Source organism: Pyrgilauda ruficollis, unplaced genomic scaffold, assembly GCF_017590135.1.
Source record: "Pyrgilauda ruficollis isolate IOZ18807 unplaced genomic scaffold, ASM1759013v1 scaffold17, whole genome shotgun sequence".
Taxonomy (NCBI): Eukaryota; Metazoa; Chordata; class Aves; order Passeriformes; family Passeridae; genus Pyrgilauda; species Pyrgilauda ruficollis.
The window spans coordinates 6105425-6131103 of NW_024515875.1; the positions used below are offsets into that span (position 1 = coordinate 6105425).

Consider the following 25679-nt stretch of genomic DNA (forward strand, 5'->3'; position numbering starts at 1 on the left):
CAATTAAAACATCGTTCTCCCCATCGTAAGGCGTCATTTGAGGAGGATTTGGCAGCTGAGAGAGGTGTTATTTATTCCTCAGCTGCCTGGATGTTATAAACTTCTCCACCAAAATAAACTAACAAAATCAAACAAATTACCAACTGTGATAAACTATAACAAGTTGCTCAACTTGTGAAATTGTGAGTGAAAAGGAATTAGAACTCCATTTCACAACTGATATTTATACCTTCCAGGTAGGGAAGTCAAGGGATAATTTGAATGAAGAAAAGATGGTGGAGTCCTTGGATTAGCTCAACCTTTACAAGAAAGATGCTGTTAAGGATGCTGAACCACCATTTCTTTAGACAATTCTGCTGAGCTTCCCATATTGCAGAAAAAGGAAAGTATATAAAAACATAACCCACAATTGCCTCAACGTGTGTTGTACTATCAAACAGTGCCACAGGTATTTAAATAGTAAAGCTTTAGTTCAGTCAAGGTATTCCTCAAATCCGACATGTAAGCAGCCTTTTGCAGGTGTTTTACCATCTAAAATCCCACATATGTCTGATTCTGTAATTCACTCTGCTTATTCACTCTTTGTGTAGAACACCTGTCAACAACTCTGTCAACCAAAGTCGAGGAAGAAATGTAATTTAATGCTCATGTTGCAAATGTACATTTTCAATTAAAAGTTTCCCAAAACCTATTTCTTGCTATTTTTAGGAGTTCTGAATTGCCAATAATCTGATTTAAGGCACAGTGAACTTGGTGGGAATTTCTCTATTAACCCAACATTTTTTATGTGGTCCTTCTGGAAAATATCAGCAACTAAAAAAATATATATATGAAATAATGGTATGTTATTTCATTTTTTAACTATTTCCTATAGAATGCCATCTAAAGCACTTCCAAAACACTTTCCAAACTATGAAAACTCCCAAATTCTTGCAAAATGTCAAATGTGTTGAATTCCTCCTTGAGTAACTGCAAGTATTCTATTGCTATTTGACAGAGCTACTTTGCTGGAAAATCTCTGTATTTTTGCTTCTGTCACTAGAATAAGGGTATCTATGGCTTTGCAATTTTTAGATTCAGATTTGTCTCAGGGCTTTTTTAAGATATTTTGCAATTCAAAAGCCCCAAAGAATGAGACCCGTTACAAGGAATAGCATTTCCATTTTATTTGGTTTAAAAACCTGTGTTTGAAACTTTAGAACATCAACGCTCCTGTAGAAGTAGTTAACAACACACAGGGATAAAGCTCTTACTTTCATGAATTATCACAAAGGGCTGGATATTTTCAAAGTATAACTTAGCATGTTTCAACTAAGATCTAAATAATTATACTGATTTTACAACATCTAAAAATGTGTCCAGACATTCTTTTGGCTAGTCAATATGCTATTTCAACAGCTTGGTGTTCTATCATTTCCTTCTTACTCGATACTTAGAGCCATCTTTTCTCTATCAGTGTCACTAAATGTACCATTTGGAAGCACATAATAGTCAAAACACAGCATAAAGGAGAGCTTTCCTCTCTGCCTGGACTGGTGACGTAGGTATCTTGCTCTGAAAGGCTGTTTATCAAGCCAAGCTATGCTGACTGTTGGATGCCTCCAGTTCACATTGCAGCCGATTTGTCTGCTCAGTGTTTCGGTGTGAACGTGAAGCCCACAGCAAGCCTGCCATCCTTCAGCTCCATCTCCTCCCTGCTCAGCAAGCACAGCACAATGACAACACTGCGGCTCCCAGGGCAATGCTCATTGTACAGCCTTTCTCTACCCTTTGCAAAGCCAGTTCAAATTTCATGGTTTTTCTAGTACCCTCTTATTTATGGCCTCTTCTCAATACTTTTGCGCTTCTTGGTACTTTGAAAGAAGCAGGTCATATCACATCCCCACATGCCTCACACAGGAGAAGCCTAGAGGGCACTCACAACTCAGGTGGGCGAGCTGGCAAGCCTTGGAGGTGGCAATGAAGATCTTTAGAGAAATTCTTATAATCAAACATAACAGCAGGCAACGACCAGAATTTTAAAAGTCATCCAGAGCCAAAGGAACGACCCTAACCTTCTAATGTACTCTTGAAAGTACCTTCAGGCAATCAGTGACATCTTTAAACATCTAAATGCTTTTGATAATCTGGCATCCAACAATTAGTTCCCTCCATTGCAGAGTTCTGGAGATGGGACAAGTGACAACAGTATGCATGTGTTGCCAAATGCAACACACAAAACCCTGCTGTAAGGGTTGACATTTATCTCTCATCCTGAATATCAAGGTATGATCCAGAGAGGCTACACTGTCCATCATGCAGCAATCCAGTCTGGTTCTAGATACCAGATCATCCCTGCATGCTACAGAAATAGCTGCAATCTATTTCTTTTCTGTATGAAGTGAGGGTGTTTGTGAGGCTCCAGACATTATTTGCCCAAGGCAAAATTTCCATTTACTTCACGGGTTCAGAAAGTATTGTTCATTTACTTTAGTATTATTCATTTGCTTTATTGTAAGCATTTGTTCCAGTTTCAAACTACAGCAAATCTAAGAATTAGGAAATATGCCTAATCAGTCAGATGTCTGGGTATCACCAAAAATTGGGATGGCAGACCATTCTGAATTCCTGTTTTACAGAAAAAATCATTGGCCAGGAAATTGTTTCCTTTAGCAAATGATGTTTGCAATTCAAAGGATCAAGCAAAAAGTAAAACAAAAAAAGGATCAAGGCCTAAAAAACAATGATTATTTCAGATAAGCAAATGGTTAAACCCAGTCAGAAATCGGCGTTGCTCTCCGGTTTAATTTGATCCTATTCTCTAAAAAAGAGCACTGGGCTCTTCTCTTACAGAGAGCTAAATACCAGCTATTCCTGAACCATTATGAGAGTGAAGAAAGGATTCAGGAGAGCTTTCTTCTCTGAACCTCTTTATTTATCTGACTGGGATCAGGCATAACACTGTTATCAGCACTTGCTCAGCTCTGAAGTCCTGGGTGCATCATGCCCACTGGCATCTCCAGACTCCCAAGGGGGATGACTGTCTGTTGAAGAGCAGTGCCAGCCTCCTCCTATTCCCCCATTCCTGCTGGCACCCTGAGGCAAGCATCTGGGAGTGTACGCTGCCCCTCTCTGAAGCAGGTGCAAAGAATGGTAGTCAGCGTGTTTGCTCCCCATGAGCCTGCTGCAGGCAGACAGAAAAGCCTGGAAATCCCTCCAGTAACCCTCCCGGGGGAGAATGAGAATTTAGCCAAGTGCACTTAAGACCAAAATTGTTGCAGAAAGGAGACACATACACTTGTAAAAATCCGTCTGTAACATTCCCTCCCATCCTCCTCTTACTGTGGACCGATCTGGAGTTCTAAAGAGTATAATTATGTCTTGCACAATGATTATGAGCTTTGGGAGCTCTCAGAGAAAATTTCCTCACTGCACATGTGGCCATTGGCTGACATACCAAGCACATATCACTCTATTTTTTTTTTTTTAACTCTGCATTTTGCTGAGAGAAACAGGCTGAAGAAAAAGGACAGACACCCAAGCGCAAGCCCAGGTTCTGCACAAACCTGATGTGTCCTGAAAGCCAAAGGGAAGAGCCATTAGAACGGCTTTTGTTTCCAAGCACTCCTGTTCCTCTGTCTACATTCCCACTACCAACAGCAGGACATCTAATCTATCTGTACATTACCAGCAGACCCTATACCAAGGCTTATTGACAGATTCTTGATCTACCCCACTATGTAATGTTTTCCTTTAACAGCCATATGAAATAGATTCTGTCTTCCCTAAGGCAGATGCTTGAAATTAATTCTAAGCCCATGCAGTGACATCAAGGTTTACAATCATTGTCAAGCTACCTGGAAGCTTTAAAAAACCCCACTGACTGACAAAATGCCAGCAGCAAAAAATTACTATAATACACTATGGTCTTCTCTGAATGCATCACTGATGGGCTGGACATGAACTTTGTCAATGGGAGATGTCTTTGTACTGAGTACAATTAATGTTTTTATTAGAAAAGTATTTCCTGAATGAGGGAACACATTGTCCTCTCATGTGAAAATGGCACCTCTATTTATCACAAATGATACAGCCAGTCAAGAATAAAAGAAATTATTTCACCTGCAAGCTGTGAAAATTTCAAGGCATGTAAAAAATAGCATCAGTCAGCTTGCACAGCTGAGGGTAATGGACATCATCTTTTTCCCATCCCAGTCACCATCTTCCCCATTTCCAAAGGGCTTCCAAAGATAAAAATGAACTTGACAATCATTCTGCAAGGCAAACTGATCCTGATTCTTCCAGTCACTTTGTAATTCACTGCAGATGGCAAGAGTGGGAATTTTACTGGCTGGCAGGTAATGAGCCTCGTTGTAGATAATAGTGATGGACGGGCAATCTCGCCTGCTGACAAGCAGGCAAGTCAACATGGGCACATGGCATTCATCCATGACTTCATGGAAAAGGATAGCTCTGACAATGCACACAGGTTGTGAACTACCCTCCTCTGCTCTTGTCAGCATGCAGCTACACTTAAGCCTTTCCAGTTCACATTTAAGTAGCATAGAATTGATCCTGATTCCATGAAAGTAGAACAGTCAGATTTGTGACCTAATGTTTACTCTTCTATAAGAAGAAATTTGATCTGTTTAAACATCTAGATATTCCCTCTTCCCAGGTAATGCCATTCATCACAGCTGTCAGTGCTTCTTTAAAAGAGAAATGACCCTCAGGCACAGTATAAAACTCTGTGGAAGAACTACACACACCTTTGCCAAAAGAACAAATAGCTCCTTTTTTTTTTTTTTTTTTTTTCCACTGGGCTTGTATACACTTTGTGAAAGGCCTACACACACTGAATTACAAATCAGTATTTTCATTTCCCCACCCCCATATAAAGCAACTCTTATTAAGACCTACACACTGCCCTGTTTTATTTTTAATCTCAGACATAAGGGTAGTGGATTTGGACAAGCTCAGCCATTTGATGAGATATACTTAAGCAGCTGGTTCCAAGGGAAAATCAGAGTAATTCAGAAATGCAACAGAAGATAACAGTAAAGCTCTAACTCTGTTTCTCCTCTCCCTGTAACTTTATGAAGTAAAAATAAAAAAAAAACCAAAACACATATTGTCCACCAAATACTACTGATATCTTTTGTTTCACCAGAATATATTCCTCCTGAACAAAGTGGGTATAGCTAATATTAATAAAATATACATTTAAAAAATGCATTTGTTTACACACATATATGTAAATATACACACATTTAAACATGGATATTGTTATTCTACTGATAGAAACTTGGTCTGAGATTTCCTCTTCTGAACCGAACATCCTTTACCTCCTTCCCCGGTGAAATCTGATCATTTGTACTGTACCCGGGCTTCAAGACGTGATAAACGATCCCAGTGCAATGCAAGTTTCATCCAAAACCTGTCTCTTCATAGATTCACTCCACATATTCTTTCTACTTTAAAGACTCATGTGATCATCGCTTTGATCCCTTCTCCCTCAGCTCTATTAGGGGCACCATCTCTTCAGGGCTTGCAGCTTATAAGAGACCACCATATTTTGATATGCCTTTGATGTTGTCTTCCAGAGTATCTTTGATTTTTTAGTTCTGTTCAACTCTTTCACCATTAACCTTGATTTCACTTGGAATTAATAGATCTATAGTTTTATTGGAAGGCTAATTTAGAAATTCAGTTTTCTCTGGCACTGTTTTTCCCTTCTTAGCTGGAAAGATAGGTGAAACAGTACAAAGAAAGTGACCAGTGCTTAAAAAAAAAAAACAAAAAACCAAAAAAAACCAAAAGAAACTACAGATAATCTAATACTTTTCTTGAGTTTTGAGTTGTTCTTTTCAAGCAAGTCTCTTACTGACTCATTAAGCTGCCAGCAAATGAAGTGGTTCTGCAGGATGGTAATGAGCCACACAGACCCTCCACACGGCCACTGGTGACTGAGAGCTGTTACTAATGGCTGTTTCCACTGTTACTCAGTAGGACTGTGGTCTCAGTCCTGTGCTTGGAGACTGTCTCCTCCACACAGGACACTTGCATTTTTCCTTCTTTTGACACTCAGCAAAGATGCTGAAACTGTAGAGGCCAAAGGAACCATATAATTTGAAGTAAACTAAACAATAGAGCAGCAAACCACATTCTCAAGAGGAGAAACTGGCACTGTCTTTCAAGTCTCTTTAGTAGGTATTTTCAATTTTCAGTTTATGATAGTTGAAATTTATTCCCCCTCCTTAGGCACCACTAACTGTGACTGAAGATTCATTTTTGCTGGTATAAAGAGACAGATGAAGGGTAAAACCAGGTCAGCCATACACCCGTGCACACTCCCTCCACCCCCGGATTTATTTATACACCCTAACCACGTTCAGGTGACATTCAGATGCATTTCAAGTTCTTGAAAAAAAAAAAAACAGCCTCTGTAGACAGAGCTTTGTATCTCAGTGTGCCTTCCCCTCATTTAAAACTATCCTAATTTAGAAATTCAGTTTTCTCTGGCACTGTTTTTCCCTTCTTAGCTGGAAAGGTAGGTGAAACAGTACAATGAAAGTGACCAGTGCTTTAAAAAAAAAAAAACAAAAAACCAAAAAAACCCAAAAGAAACTACAGATAATCTAATACTTTCCTTGAGTTTTGAGTTGTTCTTTTCAAGCAAGTCTCTTACTGACTCATTAAGCTGCCAGCAAATGAAGTGGTTCTGCAGGATGGTAATGAGCCACACAGACCCTCCACACGGCCACTGGTGACTGAGAGCTGTTACTAATGGCTGTTTCCACTGTTACTCAGTAGGACTGTGGTCTCAGTCCTGTGCTTGGAGACTGTCTCCTCCACACAGGACACTTGCATTTTTCCTTCTTTTGACACTCAGCAAAGATGCTGAAACTGTAGAGGCCAAAGGAACCATATAATTTGAAGTAAACTAAACAATAGAGCAGCAAACCACATTCTCAAGAGGAGAAACTGGCACTGTCTTTCAAGTCTCTTTAGTAGGTATTTTCAATTTTCAGTTTATGATAGTTGAAATTTATTCCCCCTCCTTAGGCACCACTAACTGTGACTGAAGATTCATTTTTGCTGGTATAAAGAGACAGATGAAGGGTAAAACCAGGTCAGCCATACACCCGTGCACACTCCCTCCACCCCCGGATTTATTTATACACCCTAACCACGTTCAGGTGACATTCAGATGCATTTCAAGTTCTTGAAAAAAAAAAAAACCAGCCTCTGTAGACAGAGCTTTGTATCTCAGTGTGCCTTCCCCTCATTTAAAACTATCCTGCTTTTCCTCCATGACAATGTTTATTCCTTATTTTTCTGAGGAACAAATTAGTAGACTTTATCCTCTCTCCTCAGTTAAATACAAGCTTCTGATGAAGACAAACGCCCAAAGTCCTCGCAGCAGCTGGCATGGGCAAACCCATCCTTTTCAGAAACTGCATAGGGCCATCACTGCAGCCTGCTGCCTTTGCTAAGACACCACCACACAGTTGAAGGGTTCCTTCCCAAGAGCACTCATAATGCTGCCACAATTATCGTTCTGGGCTAACACTCTAACACCTTACCCTTGGGACAAGCGGAGCTTCCGATAAGGCGCCGCGATGAGAGAATCCAAATGCAGCTCATCAGATCTGTGCCCTCTCCAGCGATCCCTCCTATCACTCCTCGCACTTGCTATCTCAAACATCTTTGGCACAGAAGCACAGGCTGGGCGCTACATGACCTGTTCACAGCACTTCTCACCCTCCACCACTGAAGTGCACAGTCTCACGTTGTAGCAAGAGAGTCCCAGCCCGGGCTCTCTGCGTAGCCCCGTGGCCCGGCACAGCTCCGACTGTATCACGCCTTTCCCGGAATCTTAGCCCCGCTGGAAAGCATTCAGCATTGAGAGGACCCATCTTTATGCTGATAACACTAAAATATAAAATAATGCCAACAGCTGGTGCTACAAATGGCTTTTAAAAACGATGTTCATTCACTAAAATTCCTCTTGCTACTTTTGACATGAAACACGCAGTCTCTAATTATTCTGATCAAGACGGTGAAATACAAAAACAAACTTTAATTGTGTTTAACAGATATTTAATCAGGACTCACTGAACTACAGATTAAAGCTGAAATTCATAAACCATAATTACCCAATTGTCGCAAGCTTTTTGGTCCACATTCTGCTTCCGTCTGGGCGTCTGGCACTTTGCCCCGAATTTCTTTTAGTGTCTTCTCAGTTTCATTGCTGTTCATGTTTTCCAGCAGAGATTTAGCACAGATTATAAAATATCTGTTCTTGGCAACTTTATTAGTTGTTTTTTCTTAAAAAGATTATATCCCACCTATCCCCATTCCGGGGCTGAATGAACAGGCATATATACCATGGGTTATTTCTTGTCATGAGCTGTCCTTCCCAACTGCCAGGGTAATCACCTGTGCTGCTCTGGGCCTGATTCCCTGACCACAGCCCTGCCACCAGAGCATCGCCTGGATATTGCAACATAACTACCATGCAACATAACTACCATGAATTATTCCTTCTTTTCTCCAGAGAGAGAATTGGGTGCAACACTGTTTCCTGTTCTGGTAGGGTTTTTTTAATGTGCTTGATCCTCTTTATCTGTATTTAAGAAGACATGATAAAAGAAGTACACTTTCCATGTGAAGTAGGGGGTGGTAAGGTACACATTAAATGTAAATGTACACATCCCACCAGTTCAGGGATGTAACTGCATGGATTCAGACTGCCTCCCAAGCAAGTGACAGATTGTCCTTTAGCATGGAGAGAATGGTTGTGCCAGAGAAGCTTGGCTGTTGACTGCAGTTTTTTGGGGACCTCCACACATTGTGTGCAGGTTATATTGGTACCCCTAAGGCAGGGATTCCCTCCCCAGAAAGCATTCTCAGGACCTTGCAAGGGAACGTTATCTGGCCTTTCAGACATAGGAAAAACAGCTTAACAAACTGAGGGTCAAGGTAGTGAAAACAAAGACACTTCACCTTATCAGAACGGGGAAGGGCGTTCCACGTACCCAACCTGCTCTGTTCTGGGGAAACACGGAACTCTTGTCAGCCTTAATGCCTCAGAAATTTGTGCCATGAGACAGAATGGAGGGAGATATGGAAAAGATGACAGTGGAAGAAGAGATTGCAGCTCTCTGTTAAGGTACAAAAAAGAGTGAACTTGATTAAAAAACAGGATGGCCTTCTATGTGTACTTGCTCTTGCTTTTTCTCTTAATAGCTGGAGTGCTCTTGAAGAATTTCTAGTCTGGGTGAAGATATATGGAATTACACATTGAAGTTCTAGCAGAGGTGCTAGACTTTCATGGCCATTCATAAAGGTTAAACAATTTCTTGACAATACGTATGAGAATACAGGCTGAACCTTTACCTATTTCTTTGGACCTGTTCTTAGCTAGTGTGCAAAACATGCATGTCTTTTTTTTTTTTTTTTCTCTTTTGCATCTTCCAGAAATTTTCATCATCAAAAATAATATTTCATACATTTATTTCTATCATGGTCATTATGCCCTATCTCCACTTTCACTTCTTTTGAAGAGCCAGGCAGTGAACCAGTCACATACCTTCATCAGCTCCTCCAGAGCAAGTCCTAAACAAGAAGCAGCCTACCACCTTAGTAGTCACTGCTGCATGTATATCAAACTGGTTTTTTGTTTGTTTGCTTCTGAAAGCTCCTCTAAGCTTTCATGACTTGACAGTCTCTGCAAGAACCCATATCTCACATTTCACAGCAGTCAGATACCAGCATGTGAACACAGAGAGACAGGGAGAAGTATGCTATTTCTTTTGTTTCTTTCCATACAGAAGAGAGATTTGGTTCTTTCTGTCAGCCACACAGTCTGAAGTCCAGTCACAGTTCAGTCTTTCCAGCCTGTGCAGAAGTTTGACAAGAACACAGGATGGCTGATGACTTGCCGTACATTGCAAGCCTGATTTTTCACAGGCAAATTGTTTTCCAGTTTGGCACAGTTGTTTGTCCAAGGGTTTCAAGATCCATATTTACACAGTGATAAAGAAATTGCTATCCAGTGTTAGTGTCATTTTTCATTCCGACTGTTCCTCTGAAAACAGCCTACAGCCTTTGAGATGTAAAATGTATCGTTTTAATGTAGTCAAGGTCCCTGCCTGCAACATTGCTAAATCTATTTAGCAGATTCTTCCTGCTATAATCTGTCCCCAGACCTGAAGAAGCTCAGTGATTTTAAGTGTTTTAAGCTAATGATAATGGTTAGTGCTGAGAACAGATGTACCTGGCTGTGGCGTGATCTATTCTATTAGACTGTTAGGAGCTGTGTATTCATATTGACTTAACATTTTATGTCTATTTTCAAGGTGTGATGGCTGCATGGGGTATAGTCTGTTTTTTCTGCCCTCACATATGATGTATTGTCTGCCTGTCTGCTTTTGATACACGGCAACTGCATGGAAGGATGAAGAACATGAGCCTGTTCTGATGCTTTCCCAAGATTTTGTAAGTCTATTATTGCTGTCCACTGGTACAATGATGGGAAGCAATAATGTTTACCTGTATTCACACTAGACTGGAACCCAGGAAACAGTAGCATAGATCAGATGTGCATGCAGAGAGTTTGATGACTATGCTACGTATTACAGAAGCTTACTTTCCCTGGTGTGTAGGCATTGTGCATGACTGAATTCCCTATGACTGGTGGTTGCACTAATAACATGCCAGGTGGAAGCTGTTTCACTACTCTTCTCTATCCACAACACAACAGAGTGCAAAACTCCTCAGTTGTGTCAATAAATGGTCCTTCACTTCCCTTCATCACAATGAAGTGAAATTTCCACTGAGAATGATTTTCCTGATCATGTTGGAGGCATGGTCTTGCCATTCACAAATATCTGCTATTGCCACCCTCTGAGGACAATGCACTATTTTGGGCTGTGATGTAGAGGAGGTTTTGTATCTTAAGACCTAACCACAGTCTTCCAAAAAATAAGCAAACCCTTCACATGGACCCCGATCTTCTGCTAGTGGGGGTTACAGTTCAGCTCTTGCAGAATAAATGCAGCCTTAACTGTTCCACATTATCACTGTGCAACAGGAGACCTGTCTACTGAAAATAAACGCAGCCCCCTTGAACAAATCTCATGCCACCTCTTCCCTGTGAGAATCCAGAAAGCAGACACAAATGGAAACCCACGTAGGGCTCTGGCAGAGGCACCATCTCCACACTGACTAAATGAATGGGACTTTTAAAGGAAGATACAACAAGTTTAAAATCCAAAGCCATTTAAACAACCCTAATCATGGACAGGTTGAGAGATATGCAAACACATGACAAGACACAAGATCTCAAGAGACATTCAAACTACTGTCCTGATCTGGAAGGATTAATTGAAGGTGCCAAAGTGCAGCTCTGGACCAGCACACCACCAGTTCGAGTTCAGAACAATACTTTTGACAGTTCTTGTGCTACAGGGCAGTGCAGTGATGTGCTGCAGTGCTAGAAACAAGAGGTTAAAATGTTAAATTCAGAAGCCTAACTTTCTGTGGTAGTTTGGCCAACTTGACTAAAACAGCACCTGACTAAATGACAGGCACTATAAGCTTAATTCTATAGCTTCATGTCTCTCAATCAAAGAATCACAACAGTATCAAAAATTTAATTTTCATTTCAGTACAAGGAACCGTTACTCATATGTAACTGATATACATTCTCTCCAATCCCTAAACCATGTTGTCTCTTTGAAAATAGGAATGCATTCTTATGAAAATATTACAGGCTAAACACCTAGGACATTGCTTCATAAAGCAGGTAACTTTACTATGAAAGAAACAATATAATATAATTCTGACCTTTGAGATTCTGCCTACAATTAATTCCTCATTTTTTCTCTCATTACCCCATTTCCCTCCTCAGCCCATGTACCACAGAAGTCAATTTGCCCTGCACAGCCCCTCAGAACATGTTCTATAAACACGTTCCCTTTTCCCAAACCCCTCTTTCACCTGACAGGACTTTATACAGATGAATAGGGAAAAAAGTCCTAGCATCTGACTTTTAATAAGAATCTCAAAGAGAATACACACAAAGTACATTAAGATTTTCCCTCTGGTACTCAAAAGGATGTGGATGCTCTTAGCCCACTGCTAGGGGATTGGTCTGTATCTGAAACTGGGATCTCTGTTTCTGCAGCCAGTACAGCCACTTCTCTGTCACATTTTACATTCCAGATAATAAGGTTCATATTTTTGGATCAGGAAGGAAGAAAACATATTTGCTGGAAGTCATGAATGCAGAATTGGGTATTCCTTAATAAAAAACAAAACAAAAAAAACCCAAAACAGCTTTAGTGGCAGTAATCTGGGATCCTACACACTGGGACATGACACTGTACCAGCTATGCTTGGCTCACATTAAGGCATGCTTCTGAGCTATGATGTTGAGAAATTTCTATGGCTTAGGTTTTAAGTGCAAATTGCTGTTGATAGAATTTAAACTGAAGTTCATGATGCCAAATACCATATGAGAGGCTCTAAAAATGCCTCCTTACGTTACGTCACTCTAGTGATCCTGCTCATCTCCCATTTGTTTTTTTATATGCACGTGTTACCTGGGTGTATTAGACAGTGGATCTTTGCAAGAGGCAGCCTGGACTCAGCCAACAGCACCTTTCAAACTACAAGCAATAACAGAGACTGGAAGCATCACCTGGAAACTGCAAAATTCATGCCCATAACCTCTCTGGCAAAGAGAAGAGTCCTTCAGGGGCTTTGCACCCAGGCAAGGGGTGGCATGGGGGCATTTTGGGTAGGCCAGCAGCTAAAGGGACATGTGGGGACAGTGGGAGAGGAGCAAGGAGCTGGGGGGTGCTGCTGAATGACAAGAGGCCCCAAGGCAAAATCAAAAGACACCTCACCTTTCTACACCTCCCAGCACAGAGCCCCTGCAAAGCAATGATTTCATGAGCACATGCAGATAAAGGACTGAATTTCTTCTCCTCACAAGGACCACAGCCCACCGAGGATGAGTGAGGAGCACGAGGTGCAACAAGAGCAACAGAAGAGACATGAGACAGACAACTGTCTTCTACCCCGAAGTCTAACATAAGAGGGAAAATATTCAGCTTCTTTAAACATCATTAGACATGAGTTCTCTTCAGCAGGCAGTGAGGCCAGAGCTCCTTGCACACTGACGGGGCAGGTGGCAAAGCTGGCACTGCAGCCAGCTGAGCCAGGACCTGGTCACAAACAGCACTTATGTGCTGTGTGGCAGGGAAGGTGATCCATGGCTTGCAAGATACCTGAACCTTTTTCCACTTTGGGAAGCAGTTGTGCCAATTACCACCGGTGGCAACTCGTGGCCCGTAACTAAACCAAACCCGACAGACACCACGACAGGGCAGGGACCAGGGGAAGATAGTGTCACACCCACAGTGTAGGACAGGGAGGATGGTGCTGTTCTGTTAAGCAAACAGGAATTGCTTAAGTAACCAAAAAGGAAAAATGTGAAAATGTCAAAAGCCTCTTCTGACATGAGGGAGAAAAGAAAGCATTCATTAATTTCTAATAACAGTCTTTATTCTTGTAACAAACTTTATAAACTGACCAGAGTTCACTTGTAATCTGTTTGTCAACCCAACACTCTGAAGAAACTTTTTATAAGGGAGGAGAAAATCCCAGATTATTAAAAATAACCCTAGGCTGTGCTTTCAGGTTTTGGTTTGAATCCAGTACCCGCAAGAGAAACCTTTCAACAGAAGGCACCAAGGAATTTTCATGGAATAGCTACAGGATAAGGACACACATTTCCAGTAAAAGCTGGCCTTTCTTTCCCCTCCTCCCAATCTCCTTATTCCCAAAAGATATCAAGAAAATACAAGATTGTTGGGATTTCTATAAGAAGATTTGGCAGGTTTTTCATATTTGTTTAGACTGTAAGATACAATTTGAATTTGGGTCTTGCCTCTCTCTCTCTGAGAAGAAGAATGAGTTATTTGTTCTCTGAGTAAGTATTTGTTATTAGTGGATCAGACATGGATAAGGTATATTATTACAACCACGTTTGTTAGGTATGATTTACATTGTTTGCTGCATATCATCTTAGGCTGTCTTTAATTTTGTTATACTTTAGGGGTTTTTTGTTTGGGTTTATGCATTTAGTCACAGTTGGTTGTGTTTTGAATTTTGAAAAAAAATTAATACAAAGGAAATTAAAAAAAGAAAAAGAAAATATTTTCAAAATGATGTGGAAATCAAATCTATCCCTGAGTAATTTGATTTGTAGGAAATGGAGAGCAAAGCATTACAAAGCATTACAAACAGAATGCCTTGAAGTGCATCATAATTACTTACATGTGCAAATACATTGTCTAGGTTCAGGAATTCAGCTAATAATAGTCATAATAATTCTATGCCCTTACACCAGGTCTTTCAACCAAGCTTCTCCTGGTTTATGTAAGCAATCATTAACTATTGCCTAGGTACTCATAAGGACTCTGCTGCCCTTATGGATGGAGAAATGGGGGCAAAAGCTCTCCAGGGTCAAGGACAAACTGTAAGTTGCTCTACAAGTGGGAGACAAATGCAGATAATTGTCTTCTAACTCCAAGTGGATCAGCGGTGCAAGAGTTTGTAGCTGACATTACTACAACTTTGTGGCTCTCTAAGAATGAAGGAGTGTAACAAAAGTACATCTTATACTTTCTGTTCCACAAAGTCTAAAGGTTGAAAATCTACATAAATCAGATCCATGTTCCACCCTTGGTGGAACACTGGTATATACAAAAACCTACCGATGTTTTGTATCAAAGCACAAAGATTAACAAATTTGCCTTGTTTAGAACTATTTACCAGTGCAAATAGTTTTCATCTGAGGCTCCACAAATGGTTTTCAGACTAGGCATCCTTTGTGGAAATCTGGGTTGAATGTGCAAGAAATCTGGAAAAGGGTAGCCTAAAATGTTCAATTGTTATACAGAGTCCCAAACACCAGTTTTACGCTTGTAGACTATTCTCACATTGATCTCTTAAATTTTAAGAGGTCTGAAACTCTTAACAAAAATCTGAGCATGCCATATTACCCAAAAGCTTTTCCACAATTCCAGGATGTAAAGAAAGGCTGGATTTTACACTCTTCTGCTGTTTAATTCCATGCACTCCTACACTGCTCTCTCTCACAACTCATGAGAGGAACCCACAGTTTCTGCAGCCCAGACCCTTAACACTTCATCCTTATTTTTACAAGACTATATGTTTTCATGCTTTTTTAGATGACCAAAATCCTAGAATGCCAAATATTTCCGCTGTTTCATTTAGTCATGCAATAATTTTAATGCTTTGAACTAGTACCTGCTGAAATAGCAATAAGTTACTGACCCACACAGACACTCAGCTACCTGTTTGAGGGGTCTGACATTCACACATCCCATTTTCTCTTAGCACGCATTTCTATGCTCCCTGTAGCTGTAAAAAGAAAGTGTGTCTCCGTAGATTTTTATTACCTGTTATGCTTTACACTAATAAAAACACTGGATATTATTTATTTGTCTGGATGACTGACAAAGCCAGGCATCAAAGCATCGTTCCAGTGTCACATACTTCAACGCTCTAATCTTTCAGAACTTGTAAAGCAATCTCTTACGGCGCTTTGTGGGCTGTGAGATCACCCTGACAAACTGTGATAATGTTGGCAATCTCCAAATGGGTGTTCATTTGCAATCTTACTACAGAGGAATTGCTACGTTTCCAAATTTGAGGGCTTGACATAATCTGTCTTCACAAAGCTATCAGGGTCTGTCATAAGGCTGTCTGTGACCCAGGGATTTTATGGGGTCAATATCTATCCCCAGTGAAACCTCATTGCAAGCAGTGGAATTACCTAGAGTATGACTTTCTCTATCTATTTGCTTTCTCTCCCTTTATTTAAAATACCCCTTCTTTGTATTATATTTTTTGAACTGCAAACGGCACCTACTAATAACATCAGAGCCAGGCAGGGGAGACTGCTCCTCCAAATCATGGCCAGTTTCTTACAGTTCATGCCAAACCCTCTGCTCCCTCATCACACTGAGTGACTGAGAAACAATGCAAATGTCAGGTCAAGCTACAGAGCTATTGCCATCATCTCTTCCCTTCCGTATGCTCCCAGCACTGGCAGTCTCTGGGCTGCAGTCCACAGGATATCCACAATTATGGCCCAGATTGAGGGAGGGGTAGAAAAATGATGGTACTCTGCCAATTATGTCAGAACCTAAACTTGATCCATTTTAAAACTGAAGCATGGGGACTGTGGGATAGCACTGTGTTTGCTATAATTTGTGAAAGGAAAAGAAAATAATTTAGCATCTCAAAAAAAAAAAGGAAAAAGTCAGAGTTAGAGCAGACCTAATAAATGTTTTATGTTTGCCTCTGAACCTTATCTTTAAGTAAAGACAATGCTATCTGGACATAGAAAGAAGATTTTTAAAATGCCGTAAGACTGTTGAACACCTCCAGAAAAAAACGAGACAGGGAGTGTCAGGCTTCACCATATTCATGAGTGCCACACAACTGCTAGTGAAGTAATTCTGTTTTGAAATCACTTAGGATTCCTTTAGAAAAGCTGGGAACACAGGATGGAAATAGAAAACTAAAAAAAGTGCATCCAGTGTTTCAAAATACGCTCCCTGCACAACACCCTTTCCCTGCTATCATCTCCTGAGGCAAATTTCCCAGGCAGTTCCTCACACTTACTGAAAGATGCTCCCCAAATCCTGTTGAGGGTGGGGGTGAGCAGCTGGAACCTGGCCATGGTGGGGTCAGAAAGCCCATGCCAGGCAGAGGCACTAGAGCACAAGCTGAGATTTACACACTGGCTTAGATATTCTGCTGAATTTATGTTGGGATTTTTTTTGCTATGTTTTACTACGGTTTTAGGAACTAAGACCTCTTCTTGGATTATTCCATCTAATCAAAACAAAAATTGCTAAAGATGCACCACACTTTGTTTTACCCTCATTTAAATTATTTTCTGCATTTCATTCTCTGTGAAAAGGAAAGTCAGTGTCACTATCCAACCTCAGGAATAAAGACCTAGCTGCAATGCTACTGGAAAACTTTGGAATCCAAATAAATTCCAAACTTGTATTTTGGCCTGAATTTACAGCAAACTTGCTCCTGCTCTCAAAACGCCTACTGTTTTTACCAGGAGCAGCAATTATCCCTTGTGTCTCCTTAATCTTTCAGAAAAGAATGCACAGCCCTGGAAGCCCAATGTAAATGTTTTAATGTGTATACTACCCGGCTGAATGCATGTTGCATGGATATTTTAAAAAGGCTGTACAGTACAAGGCCTTCAAAAGGTTAAGCATCTTCTCCAATACAAACACTGCAGCTGGGACAGTCCTGAACAGAGCAATGCAACTGGTATGTGCTTATCCTTCCTAAAAATTCTTTCTCGAGGGTGAATGTTTTTATTTTACAGTAAGCAGAAAACTGTTGACTTGTATGCTAGTTATTATTTGACTAGATATTATTATTTTCTAAAAAAAACTATTTTTAAAGACAAAAAAGTCAAAACAAAGAGCCCTACCTCTCTGCTAGTGCCACTTCAGAAGGTTTTTCCTAGCCACAGCTGAATTACAGCAATGTTTTTCCTTTTTAACATCCATGTTTTTTCTATTTTCCACACTGACAACAAAATTTTCCGAAAAATAAAGAAAACAGACTGTCACTGGTAGATCAGTATTTACAGATGGAAAGAATACAGAAACATTTTAAATTTACCCTAAACAAGGGGGCCTATACCATGACAGCAACTTCTAATGTAATTCATTTGTCTTATAAATTACATCCCTGGGGATATCCCTAAAAATTAATTAGGTTAGAGAGGGAAGGAAAACAAATTGAAAACTTCTTAAAACTTCAGGAAACAATAAGTTTTTTGACACAGCAGTGTCAAAAATCTCACTACAAAATTCTTCCCTCCTCTTCCCCTATTCTTCTTTCTAGTAGACCAAGAACCTTAGATTGAGAATCATTTTGGCACACCAAGTTCAAGGAAACCATATACATTCAAATACAGAACATTTCTGAAATTGAAGATTTTGCAAGCAGCTCTGCCTTTCCAAACTGCACATTCCCTGGAAGAATTCTGAAATATAATTTACTAAAGACATTCATTGTGCTAGTGTGGCTTTAAACACAAAGCTACAGCCACAAGATGTGGACATGGTACATTCATCACACAACAGAGAAAAGCAAAGGGGAGGAAGGCAGAACAAAACAGTAAGAATTTTAGATGAATTTTAATATTGGCCAAACTCGTCCTCAAATCAAAACTCTGAAGGTTTGCCTGTTCATTAGTTTCTCTAGAATTTAGACAAAAAGGAATTTGGCCATGTACTTTTTCTGTAGTTCCCAGTCTTCATTTTGTGCAAGAAAGAGCACTTGGGTTTTTTCACTCTTCTCAACACAGTTCACGGGATTGGAAGTGTTGGCACACATCTACAAAATCCACGACATTTTCTGATTCCATTTGTAACATAAATCAAGTTTTGTACTTCCTGATGCTGGTGCCACCTTCCAGGACTAAAGGAAGAATAGAAAGACAACAAAATGCGGGGAAGTAACTGAGTTGATGGTGCTTTATCACTGAAACTTTAACAGACTGCACTAATGTATAACTCCACAGTACAGACTTCACCTGGATCATATGAGGGCACGAGATGCCATTTCTGCCAGCTCTTGTATGTGTTAATGCTAGCAGCAAGGAACAAAGGGTATCAGATAAGGCACAGAGCTTGCTGCTAGAAGTCAACACATCGAAATGTATTTTTAAAACTGCATCAGAGAATTTATAATGGATCTGTGCTTTGCATTTTGAGGTGACAGAGTTCTCGATCTGGTAGAAAGTTCCCAAAGCTCAATTTACTACATTGTCAAAATATAGCCTGAGGGGACAATCTGACTTACAGCATCTTTATGACTGGTGATGAAAGAACCTCTCTTGACTTTTAGATCCCAAGTTTGGCTCAAGACAGTGCAGTAGTGAACAGAACATCTTCTATTTTATGCTGGGTGTTCACAGTGTTCCTCTTCAGCACAGAATTAGGTTTTACTCTATAGAATTCTCACACAGCTCGCTGATGGGTTAGAATTCACACCTTCAGATTTTGGGGATATACTTCACACCCTGCATTGTTACTGCTGCTAAAGATACAGATTACGCTGTCCTCATGTCATTGTAGCATCTGTAATGGGAATCTTTAGAAAATTCAGGGAAAATGCATCTTTTACAAGGCCACAGCATGTCTTATTCAGCCTTGGAGGGACTTCAGAGCACAGTAACCGCATTAATTGGACATTGTATGGACAGCCAAGTAAAGCTCAGTTACTGTGCAGATTTTACTGCTCTTTGTCATGTTGCTTCAAAACACATTTCATGTTTTAACCAGTCATATATACATATGAAAGCATTTTGCAACACTGGACAATGCTACAGCTCCACAGGAAATGATTGTTTCACAAACATGAGGCAATCTGCACAAATATAAATAGCGAGGCCCAAATCTGTTCTAAATTATGGTTGTGCAAACCCATGAAAGTTAACTAGTACCACTAACAGAATAGGACACATAAGAGCATGTAAAAGTATAAAATATGGCTCTACTGTTCAGCTATTCATGGTCCAAACCCTGCCAGCCGCCAGCCTGCCAGCACTTACATTCTACTAGTTTACCAGCATGGCTTTACAGGAAATAAGAAAAATGATGGGATTTCTAGTTCTCTCATGCACTGGAGGACACAAGTCCAAGAACATATGGGCTTAAATGTGTCAGCATCCTACATCACTCTTGTTTGAAGAATGTTATTAATTTTTGTGGGTGGAGTCCAAAATTGTAATGCCATATTAACACACAGTGGCTGTTTCTGTAATGCGTATGTCACAGGGAGCATATGTGTAGCAGTCCAAGGATAGCATTTTAACTTGATTTCAAGTCATTTTCTGAATTGTAATACCCTCAAAAGATGAAGTACTGATGCTGCCGGCAGGGTACTTCACAACTTTTGTCTTCACAGTTTCATCCAGTCACCTCAATTCTGACCTCTAGGATATCATGCTATTGCAGATCTGGACTCCACACAAAGCTGTTTCAACAAATCTCATTTTTCTCTCTAATACACAGCATGTGACTTCGGGATTGGTATTTTCAATGCTGAACTGAGCTACACGAGCGATGTATGCTACTCCAGGCAAAAAAGCAAGACTAATAGCAGAAGATTCTTTGCCATGCTAACTCTAACTGAATTTCAATCCCAATCTTCTCCAATGAATTAGCCTCTTTACCAAACTCACAGGTACAGACAGATACTGTGGGAATCAGCCATGTAACATGTTCCAACTGGATACAGCGAGGAAAGCATTGCCAAAGGCCTTTCGGCTGCAACTCAACAGGTGGTTTGGCACCAAGATTTCTACCTGTTTGTGGTTTTCATCTCTGGTTTCAAGACAGAAAATGAGACTATACCTTTCAATGCTGCATCTCAAGCAGGCTGCACGCAGAGCAAGGTTTCATTCCAACACAATCTCTCTCTCTCTCGCAAAGTTGAGGAAAACTGCCAACCGCTGCTGCTCTTGACATCAACATGTGATGCAGATGTCAGGAAAGGGAAAAGAAAAGGGAGAGAAGAAAAAAGGAAAATAAAACTGTAAGTTTTACGTAATCAAGAAACTGTACTTCATGACTACAGCTGAGGAAAACAAAATAAAAAGTACTGGCTTTAGTATAAGGAAACAAATAAAACCTTGGAACAGCTTAATCTAAGAGGTTGTGGGGTTTTTTGTTTTTTTGGTTGTTTGTTCGATGTTTTTTTTAGTTTACTAGAATTTTTGTTTAAATTTAATTTCAGGAGATAAAATATGTTTAATGATAAACTTAAAGGGACAATATAAAAGAAACAAATCTATTATAGCATCAAAACTAACTACTCCATTACTCAGAGAAGAGTCTAAGCACCTTTAGCAAACACCCTGAAAAGCAGCAGAAGTGCTGATAACATATGTTCTTGCCTACAAATAGCCCAGAGTGCAAGAGGTGGGCTTAATTTTCTGTTTTTAAAGCCTTCTGCATAGGCCTAACTCTGCCTTTGTTGAAGGTAGTGTTAACACACACTGAATGCAGAAGGAACCAAATGAGGGTAACTGCATACTTTGAAAAATCACACCCAATATGTTCAACTGATGCCATTGTTTCCTGAGGACAAGAGTAGACTATGGAATACTACAAATAATAGAGAGCAGTAGTCTAAAGCAAGCTTCCCAGAACCAAGAAAGCATATTTCAATGCTTTTTCACAGATAATTGGGAATGTGCATCTTCAAAATAGTAGTAAAGAGCAGGTAAAGACTGTCAGGAGATGCTTACTGTGACAGAAGTCTCAGTGCCTTTTCATAAAATAAGAGTTCTTCAAAGCAACTCTCAACAACCATTAAGAGAACAGTCAGTGAATCTATGCTTTTTAGATTAAAGCAAGAAAAGAAAGAAATGAAAAGGCTTCTCCACAGACAAAGATGTAATGAGAATGACTTCAATACATCAGCATTTGAGCCATCAAAATGGGCCCACATTCACCAATGTAGAGAAAAGTAGAATGACCAGCAAAAACTTTGCTTTGCCCCAATAAAACCATTTCAGGAAGTTGTATGTCCTAATTTGCCTATGGAAGATGAGAACCTCATAATAAAACTGTATTAAATCATCTATACTAAGAAAGACCGAGCTGAAGAGAAAATAGAACTATCTTATCATGATGATATAATCACTTGAGGGAAAGGGACCCCAAAATGTTCTCTTCTTGAGTTGGAAGAATGAAGACCCAGTGAAGTGGGTCTTTCTTCCTCATAAGAAGGGTTTTCCACAAAAATACACCTCTCGGATAACCAAAACAGAATTTTTTCATCAACTATCCTGGAAAAAGGAGGGGTGGAAAAAAGAGTAATGAGCCTTTCAGAACCAGCAGTTGGCAAATATTTATTTGACTTTTCTTGGATAAAACAGTTATTCCCCAAGAAAATTTTCATTTCAGGAAAAAGAATTTCACTGAAAGATCAGTCTGATGGAAAAACACCTGGCTATGGCCACAAAGGATAAGACCACTGGCCTCAGCCAGGGGGAGGTGAACGCCAAGGCCAGCGGACTGGGTCTGCCACAGCTCTCTTGCAGAATCATGGGCACAACACCTCCATTTGCTGGGATGTTTGTTCTGCTCCAGTTTTTTGCCGACGTAGAGCCTCCAGGGCAGGAACCGTCTCTCACCGCATGTTGTGCACAGCCTACTGCAACACGTGTTTTTGATGACTTTTAGCACTACAGCAGCAACAGTGCCTTTTCCTCCTACAGCAGCTACTACCCAGTATCAAGATGAGGAGAAAAACGTGATCTATGGCTGCAACACACTGCTAATCAAACACTATTGTATAGCGTGGGGATGTGGGGGGATGCCTTTTCACCACAGAACGAATCAGGGTTCATACACACAAAATCAGTAAACTATATAGTTCGGTCTTGTGATCTGTGTTCCAAGCTGCCAGAAATAAGGCAGGAAAGAGGGGTGGGGAAGGGGAGGGGTAGGGGGGAAGCATCTCCTGTGTTCATAATGAAAGAAGAGAGATGACTGGACTAAGAGCTGATGAGGTTACAAGGCAACAGCAGTGCCATGAGTTGTTTGGGCTTAAAGCCAGATGTCTTGTATTTCCTTTGATTGTTTCTAAATAATTAATGGTATTAATTTCATCATGTGACCCACCCACCCCCCTTTTAGTATTTGGCTCTGTGTACTAACACTAAATATAAAGGAGGAAAACTGTACTGTCTATAGCATACTGCATGCTAATGCTGTGTGTTTGGACTGCAGCAACAGCTGATACTCATATCATTCTATATTCCCCAGCACTCACACAGTGTTTGCATGAAGGAGATGGAGTAGTATCCTTCATTCTCCATCCATAAACCAACTCAGCTATGGCATATGGACACTGCACGTTTGAAGCAGTAAAAGAGAGGGTACATCGCTCCCTCTCCGCCCACACTAAGATGAACCTGCCACTACTATTTCACGTAACGTTTTCTGGCAAGCTCCCAGTTTTCAGTCATGCTGGTTTGCTTGAAAGAAACACAGAGGAGACTCTGCTTGTCTTGCTGTTCGAACAAACAAAATAATCACGCATCTTGAGTTAATGGCCCAAAGCTTAATGAAGATCACAGAAAAGAAGCTGTCTGTGATGGGAGCATTCCCTTCTGACTTAGCCACATAAGCCACTGCTGTTGGCAAAAGGAAATGGATTATGAGGAAAATAAGTAGCCCTGAGCTCTGGTCTAGACAAACCTTTGCTTGGTACTGTAGCACTAAGTGCACAAAGAGAACAGCAACAACCAGAAATAAAAATTTCACTTCTCCACAATTTTCTACCCCAGGCCACTGGCAGCTTCATTGGGAGGACCTGTGTTTCTTTTTCATGGGAATGTTTGGGTTGAGTGCTAGGACCACTGGAATCTAACAGCGGAATTCTTTAACAAAGAAAGACTAGTAGAGGCAGATCCCTACATGCATGATTCCATGATATGTACTCAGGAAAAATGTCTGCCCACCCTCCTGTATATTGTGGCCGACTTTCAGCTCCCCATGTCAAGTCTCCAGCCACACCCATCTCATCTACCTTTTTTCCCTACCACATTCTCACTTATTTTGAATGTCGTGGTATCTACCATACAATCAGAATCACAGTATCGTCTGAGTTGGAAGGGACCTTTAAAGGTCATCTAGTCCAACCCTCCTGCAAAGAGCAGGGACCTCTCTCTTCAACCAGATCAGCTTGCTCAGAGCTCTGTCCAATCTGACCTTGAATACTTCCAGGGATGGGGCACCCACCGCCTCTCTCGACAACCTGTTTCTGTGTGTTATTCACCATCAGACAGTATTAAATGGGGCAGCTGAGAGGCAATGGAGAAAGGAATCTGACAGCTTGGAGCAGACCCTTGTTTTGTCCAGTAATGCCCCAGACTTCTGAAGGTAAGGACTAAGTAATATGGGGCCCACACAGACATCAAAAGAAGTTTCCAGAAGTCTGCATAAAGCTAACTACATCAAAGCATACCTGTGAGGAGTCAGAGAGGTTGTGGTAAAGTCTCATTTCTTAGATTTTACCCATGGCTCCCTAGTTGGGTGTCATTCTGCAGCTAAACTATCAGATCAAGACTGGTGCATTGTACAGTGACAATTCTTCAAAGACAAGTGAAATCTGAAGAATTCTCCACTAGAAAGCGTGATCCTAATCTTCAAGGACTTGACCCTGAGATTAGCTCAGCTGGTTAGAGTATAGTGCTAATATTACCTAGATTGTGGGTTTAATCCCTGTGTGGTCCATTCACTTAAGAGTTGGACTCGATGATCCTTGTGGGTCCCTCCCAACTCAGAAAATTCTGTAACTTCTGTAAATTTTGACTTGGCAGTAAGGTCTAGCAATTCTAAGGCATATTCCTTCCCCACCCACCCACTACAGGTTCATAGGAAGAAGTCTGTCTCATTACATGAAGATCATATGAGAAGTACACCTGAGCCCCTCAGCTGGGACTGGAGCAGCACCAAAACCAGCATTGGCCCAGCACAATGCAGAGAAATCACCTGGAGGGAGCATCACCACTGCCAAATCACAGCATGAGGCACTGCAGACAGGATGGCAGAGTGCCCTGGGTGCCAGAGCTCAGGCTGTACTGCAAGGAAAAAGCAGGATGAATACCACACTGGCTGTGCTGGGAAGAAAACATCTCGCCTTCTCCTATTAGAGCTTCTCTAACATGGTTATAAGGCTGAATAAATTTATGGGTTTACTGCTCATGGACACGTGCAAATGGAGAAAACACTAATCCAGATCAGTTAAAAGAAGATGAGGAAGAGTAATGTACAGCCAAACTTCAAGTGACTCCTTCAGCTCCTACCAGCTACCTGCAGTAGAGTGGCAAAATTTGCACAAGCCAAAAGCACATCAGGAATACCTGATGCCAGAGTCCCCCTCCTTGGAAGCCATTCACAGAAAATGGGCTCTGATGCTTTGAACTGGAACAGAGAAACTGCTTCTAGACAGGAATGATCACAGAAATGACTACACTGCTTGCAAGGTAGAAACACTGCAAATAGACAAAAATACAGCTGAACAGTCACAGCACTTTATGAGCAGCCCCTGTACCTAACTGCTTGGTTTTCAGGATTTTGGGAGGCCATGGTAGAGTGAGAAAACAGCATTTTTCCTATGGCATCAAGGATCTCTGAAAGTGTCTACATGTCAGCCTTGGCTGAGAACGTATCCTTTGTTCCTTCTTCTGCATTATTTCCCTTTAATGATAGCTTTGCAGTGAATCCCATTTGTGAGTTGCTCAAATAAATGCAAATTTTATCTTGTAAGCAGTACCCTCCAAAATATAATTGCCACTGAAAGTAAAAATCTGAAGAGCTAAAAGGCACTGGGTCTTCCCCAGTGCCCCCATCTCCCCAGTGCACTTGACTGCTTGCTATTATTATATATGGAATACCAGGCAGGGTACTTGCTATTATAAATACATACTATATTGAAATATATAGCCCAAGTCCCCAGGGCCCAACATTCTAATTAGAACTACAGTTGTGCAAATAGCTGATTTATTTGGCTAGCTGACCAAACTGAGAACA

The 25679-nt window shown here is 40.7% G+C and overlaps 1 protein-coding gene across 14 annotated transcripts in view; it reads right to left on the reverse strand.

The window, feature by feature from the left end:
* ZBTB20 (zinc finger and BTB domain containing 20) overlaps window positions 1-25679 on the reverse strand; it is a 474871-nt gene that overhangs the window by 146030 nt on the left and 303162 nt on the right. For 12 of the 14 annotated variants that reach the window (XM_041463801.1, XM_041463807.1, XM_041463806.1 and 9 more), the window contains one exon: window positions 20487-20587. The gene's annotated coding sequence lies outside the window, so the exon portion shown is untranslated. Of the gene's footprint in view, window positions 1-20486; window positions 20593-25679 lie in introns of all 14 variants that reach the window. The other 2 variants (XM_041463812.1, XM_041463803.1) reach the window with 2 other exon arrangements.